Below are 6,765 nucleotides of genomic sequence, written 5' to 3'. Positions count from 1 at the left end.
GATATAAAATAGCAAGACAAAAACAGGTAGAGCAACAAAGAAGGTACTCATAATGAAGCAATTGACATGATACTATGGTTGTTGTGGGTTTTCCGGGCTGTATTGCCGTGGTCTTGGCCAAGACCACGGCAATACAGCCCAGAAAACCCACAACAACCATCGTTCTCCGGCCGTGAAAGCCTTCGACAATACATTGACATGATACTGATTGTTTACAGTTTAGAGGATTTTTTATCCTACACCCACTTGACCGAATTATTTATTTACCTGGACCCCACTCTTCAGTCAAGAGTTCTGATCAATATTCTTAGCCTGACTTCTGGCCAATCCAACTAGTGATAGTCTTGGTCAAACAAGCCCCTCGGCCACATATGATAATCATGAAGGATCTAAAGAAGTTCTTCAGAAAGTCTCCATCAAAGCCCCCCAAATAATTGAAAGGATCCAACAGCATCCAGAGCTTAACTGAACTGTTATGAACCCAAGCAGGACCTCACATTACCTTTCCGGTGAAGGTGTGGGGAATTTAACAGAGAGACTCCTCTGATAGGGAGGCTCACACTGTGGTATCATCACCTGACCCAGGTTGAGACCATTGTCTTTTTATGAAGGGGGGGAGGAACCATCCTTGGAATGGACATAGGCATTGATCAGCACAACTCAGGGCCAAGCTACACATGACGAATGACACTTGAACGGCAAGTGGATTGAGTGGAGGGCAAGTGAACAGGGAGAAATACACTTGCCGTTCAAGTGTCATTCGTCATGTGTAGCTTGGCCCTCAGACTGGTTTTGCTCTTGGGTTGTTTGGAGCATGATGACTTGCTGTCTTCAGAACTCTTAACGGAATTCCACCTTAGACCCCAGCTCTGGCAGAACCGAACTGGCATGCAACCTCCTGGGAAATGCTCTGAGCTTAGACTTGTTGGCAGGATTTAGGAAATAATCCAATCCACGCTTTGGAATTTGCTTTCAATGAATTTACTGCAACAGGATTTTTTCAAGAGACAGTAACTGACTGCAGGCCATTAATGCACTAGGGAGGCGTTCAGAGCACAAGCACTAACACATACTGACACTCAGCCGTGAGAGAAAAACAACAAGAGGTAGGTTGAACTGCAAGAGAAAACAGTCAATAAACCCTAAATGCTAGAGAATACTCCACATCTCCCCCTAGGGTACAAGTGGACTAAACTACTTTCCCAGCAATATTTACAAGAACTAGAGTCTTAGCAGGCTGTCACTTCTCCAACAAGACTCTGATGCAGGCTGGCAAGTGGCAGGGGGGAATCCCCCTGGGGTTTGGGCGGTTTAAAGGGCCCTGCCACCAGATCCCTCCGCCGCCTGCCAGTTTAAAGGGACCTGCTGCTTGCAAGGCAGGAAAGGGCCCTTTAAACTGTTAAACGCCCCTTTCCCTGCCACTGCTAAGCAGCCAGAAAGAGACATTTAAACCCCATGAACTGTTTTGTAACTGGCCCCAGTTCCGTGCCAGTTCGTGGTTCCTGGTTTGTGAAAACCCTCATGGTTCTTTTGTTTTGGTTCATGCCCATCTCTAGATAGGATCTGATCTTTTGATAGCAAAAGGGGCAGATCATATCACAAGGGGTGGGAACAGCTACCACTATGCCCAAGAAAGTGGCTAGTCTTATCCAATCATTTTAAACTTCCATCAAAATAGCTCAGATGTTTGGTTCAGTAGGAAGTACCCACTCCCCCTTCTTTATTGCAGCCCCTGTCGGATACATGAAGCTGCTATGGGCTTAGCCTGGAATAACTGTGCATAAGATTTCACTGTTATACTAAATCTTAAGGTCTGTTTTGTCTACTTTGACCGGCAGCAGATTTCCAGGGTTTTATGTAGAGGCCTTTCACATCACTTACTGCCTGGTCCTTTTTAACTGGAGATGCCAGGGATTGAACCTGGGACCTTCTGCATATCAAGCAGATGATCTACCACTGAGCCACAGTCCTTTCCCAAATAAAAGTGTCCTTGTACTGATTCATACCATCGTTCCATCAAGATCAGTGCTGGCTACTCAGACTGGCAATGGTCTTTCCTATCACTTATTGCCTGGTCCTTTAAAACTGCAAACACTGGGGATTGGACTTGGGACCTTCTACCTGCAAAACAGAGGCTCTTCCACTGAACCTTAGCCCTTCACATGGTTTTGTCCATGTAGGTACCATACCTGCCCCCCACCAGGTGTTAGCAGTCAACTCCCCTCCGGAAAAGGGCAGTTTATGGATATGAAATATTGTAAATAGAAGTGGGCACGAACCGGGGGGAAAAACCTGTGTGGTTCATGGTTCATCTCGTTTCATGAACCACAAACTTTCATGAGCTTGCCCAGGTTCACGAACCAGTTCGTTTGGTTCATGGTTCGTTAATTCTCCAGGCCCTAGAACAGCCCGTCACACTCAAAGATGCCAAACTCTCAGGAACTCTCTAGTAGGCTCTCCTCCAGCCACCCCTCCAATTTTGGCAAAGATTGCCTCTCAGATCTCCCAGTTATTGACCCCCAAAGTGAGTGCCCCAAGGAAAGTCCCATTAGATATAATGGGAGCCACGAATGCCATTTGACTTACATAGGCGTCATTGAAATATATTGCAGGCAGCACCAAAAAGTTATGGGATGGAGTTAGAGGATCGTCCTCTGAGAATGGAATGACTGCCCCTAGACATGGGTTATAATGGTGACCGCCCCCTCCTTGTGGGACCCGAAGGCAGTCAACGGACCAGACTGCCTCCCTTCTGTCCCCTGGGGGCCACAGTCTCTGGGGGTGAGGGATAGCCTGTAGCACCCCCCTTCTGCCTGGGGGTGGCCACCATGTGGGTGAGGTGGGTTAAGTGAAACAAAGAGGTCTCCCAAGAACTCCCAGTTAAGCTCGTCAACACCCTTCCTCTCTTTCTCGACCCACCTTTCCTAATCTGAGTTATTCAGCAATTCTGATGGCTCTCCCCATCCAGCAATTGCAGGGTCATCAAGGCCCATTCACACCTTTTGTCTACCTCAGGTAGAGCCAATAAGCCTCTCCTAACTTGTTGTCCCAACCTCTGGACAAGCCTCCAAACCATTATCTTTGAGGCAAGACATCAGTCTGCCCCAGGACATGTTTTGCACTATAATTAGGCTGCCCTGTCATGTGAAGTGTGTGTTCTGAGACCCATCCTCACACCCTTACATTATGTCTGAGCCCTCTCTTCCCCTTTTGTGAAGTGCTGGTTGTTTCACTGCTTCTTCACGGAACTCCATCTTCAGGACGGGTAACTATAGCACGCTCTGAAACTGCTTTCCCATTCCCTCACTGTTTGCTTAGCTCTGTATGATTTTCTCTGTGCTTGCCTTTACTGTAGAACATCTGCCTGTTTGAGAGCTCTCTAAGGGATTAATCCTGGTATACATTGATGGAGATCCCAGTTACCGCCTCCTGCTGTGTCTCCTTTAAGGCTAATTCCCCCAACTCACAAGGAGCCTCCCTATTTGGTTAACACAGCTTAGCCTTTTGGATAGTCAAAAGGGACCACCCCCTTCCTTTTTCAACAGCTGAAAATTTGGATGGATCCAACACACTCTATGCATGATGATGCGATGTCACCATCAACTGTAGCATCAGAGAAACTACCCTCTTATCTGAACCAGAGAGAGTTAATATTGGCTAGTGAGAGAAGAGAGATTGGTTAATATACTATTTTGTCTGCACACACTAAAAGTTTTGCTACATTCTCTTAGGGCAACTATAATTGTAGCACCAAAAATAATTGGTACATTACTCACAGCAGCCCTTTGGGATTGGCTTCTCTTAATGCCGTTCTGTACCATGCATGCTTTTAATAGCAAAACACATTCACTGTATATTTTAAAAAGGAAACAGAAATAGAAAGCCACTAAGAGAGAAGTTAGTGCACTAAGTGAAACTGGGCTGGGAAGACTAAATACAGAAAGCCTGCAAATAAGTCTTGGCAGAAAGATTATGCCCTCAATTAAGGCAGTATATAAACAGAACCAATCTGCGGGAAGTCTATCTTTCAATTACCTTGTTTCATAACATTCTTTTAAAAAAATATTAAAAGTTAACTGATCCTTGGAAGCATCTCAATCATATATTATGCATAGAAAAGGCAGTGGAAGTTTAGGATTCTGGTTTGAGGGTTTTTATTTAAGCATACCAACATACCTATATTTTAATTAGAATTTGGGTCTATAATCTATAGATCTGGTGGAGAGTGCCCTCAAATCATAGCTGTCTCACAGCAACCTTTACTGGGGCTTTCATGGCAAGAGACTAACAGAGGTGGTTTGCCAATGCCTGCCTCTGAACCCTGGTCTTCGTTGTAGGTCTCCCATTCAATTACTAACCACAGCCAACCCTGCTTAGCTTCTGAGATCTGTCGAGATCAGGCTCACCTGGGCTATCCAGGTAGATCCACTGAACTGTATTATGCCACTCCACTCGACTGACACTGATCCATTCAACTGACACTCCAATGAAAAGTAGCTTACTCTACTTCAAGAACACCTTGTGGAACGCTCGTTGCACCAGAAAGACATGTTGCCATTAAGAAAGCGGAATATTCCACTATTCCTGAAAGCCGGTGTGGTGTAATGGTTAGAGTATCAGACTAGGATTGGGGAATCTGATGTTCAAATCCCCATTCAGCCATGAAATGCACAGGCTGGGGTCCCCCATCATGCTGTCTGTTGCAGCCATGACACCTGCCTTTCCTGGTGCCTGCCGTAAGTCAGCTATGACTTGACAACACTTTCCACCATCACCAGAAGATGATAGGAAAGACCTCTCCCTGAGGTCGGAACAGGCAATACTGACGTTGAAATTGGATGGTCTCACTGAGTAGATGTCAGTTTCATGTGCTTTCAGCCAACAGACCAAGAGTTTTTTTTTCAAATCTACAGCGGTATGCAGCACAGATATCACACATTGCCAAGAAATTAAGCTGGCGACCTGTCTTTATTGGAAACGGCAACTACCACAGAACAACAATCATGTCCCCCATCGTGTTGTCTGTTGCAGCCATGACACCTGGTGCCTGCCCGGTGCTTTTTAGAAAGTGGGCAGGACCAGATGGATTTTTCCTCCAGGAGGACTTCTGATGGACCCTGGAGATTTGATTGGCTGAGCAGATTTTTAAAAATGTTGCTTTGGGAGCAGCTGCAACTACAGCACAAGGAGCTTCCCTACATTACTGAAGGTAAACTGTGTCTATGTGCAAGAATATATTTCAAGGGACGTTAATTTTAAAGGGCATCATGTTACGCAGAGCTTCTGTCTGAAATGCTGAAGAGTTACTTTTAGAGTTGTGCATAAGCTCACTAGCTGACATTTAGTGCTTGATTCTGCCTCTTGTGGTAGCCCTTTTGTGGCTGCACCCACAACCTTGTGTTAGAATTCCAAAGGTGTCTGCAGTCTCACAAAAGTTAGGCACCCCTGCCTTATGCAAACTCTCAGTCTAACCTACCCAGTTTGGTGTAGTGGTCAAGAGCGCGGGACTCTAAGCTGGAGAGCCAGGTTTGATTCCCCCCTTCTCCAGTTGAAGCCAGCTGGGTGACCATGGGTCAGTCACAGCGCTCTCAGAGCTCTCTCAGCCCTACCCACCTCATAGGGTGATTGTTGTGGGGATAATAATAACATACTTTATAAACTGCTCTGAGTCGGTGTTAAGTTGTCCTGAAGGGTGGTACATATTTATTTTATTTACATCATTTATAGCCTGCCTTTCCCACTGAGACTCAAGGCGGATTACACAGTATGTGGTTAATACAATCAGTATTAAGTACATTTCAATACAATACCATAAGGTAAACAGATACAAGTTTAAAAGACATAGCATTAGCAAGGATCCAAGACAGAGTAGAAAAAATACTGGAGCAAAACATAATCAATTCTAGGGCTACCATTAGACGACATGGAGCGCTGGGTGTACACAGGAGTACATATTTAAAGCAGCAGATAATATATAAGTAAAAATAGTGATGAAGTCTATGATCCCCAACTCCCTACAATACAGCCCTCCCATATGAGTAAAAAGCCTTTTTGAATAGTTCGGTTTTGCATTGTTTACAGAAAGCCAGGAGAGTGGGGGCTCTTCTGAATGTTGTTGTTGTTGCTGCTGCTGCTGTTGTTGTTATCAGAGAATTGTGAGAATGGGGGAGGAAGGACTAATCGTGATCTCTGGACCTCCATGCGATATAATTAAAATAGGTAGGTAGGGTTTTTTTCCTTATCCTTGTACTTAAGTCTGTACTACACACACACAGAAACACACACACACAAAATGGTGTACCCTGTGCAGGAACTAGGAAAAGAACAGAATTCAATTTGACATTCCAAGTGCTCCACAGAGGCCTCATTTCTAAACATTAACCTGATGAAAACCTCCTTTCATACTATGTTTCTGGGTAATTTTCCCAGGACCATATGCCAGAAGCAAGGAAAGTTTGCATCTCTGGAACAGCTCTTCAGCATGAATCAAATTAAAGAAGCTGCAACTATTTTCACCCATTATCTTTCTGACATTTGAAAGTTTACATTCCCTTTAAGGTCAATACACATCTTTACGAACAAACAGAAGCGAGTATCAGGCATGTAAATGCTGAATGTGCACATTGATTCAACCTATCAATCAATGAATGTTTGTCTGTGATTGGATTGGCATATGCACACAATCGATTTTTGTGTGATAGACTGTAACCGTCAAAGTATCAGTGGTTTTTCCTCTGAATCGTGGACTTTGTTGATTTTCTCAAA

At 44.7% G+C, this 6,765-nt stretch overlaps 1 non-coding gene across 1 annotated transcript; it reads right to left on the bottom strand.

Annotated features, from left to right (window-relative positions):
* Positions 1 to 1,899: 1,899 nt before the first annotated feature.
* Positions 1,900 to 1,975, bottom strand: TRNAI-GAU (transfer RNA isoleucine (anticodon GAU)). The gene has a single exon. It is a non-coding gene; the product is annotated as a tRNA-Ile (tRNA).
* Positions 1,976 to 6,765: the final 4,790 nt, after the last annotated feature.

Source organism: Eublepharis macularius, chromosome 7 (genome assembly GCF_028583425.1).
Source record: "Eublepharis macularius isolate TG4126 chromosome 7, MPM_Emac_v1.0, whole genome shotgun sequence".
Taxonomy (NCBI): domain Eukaryota; kingdom Metazoa; phylum Chordata; class Lepidosauria; order Squamata; family Eublepharidae; genus Eublepharis; species Eublepharis macularius.
The sequence above is the reverse complement of the archived record's forward strand: the minus strand, read 5'-3'. Positions and strand labels throughout refer to the sequence as shown.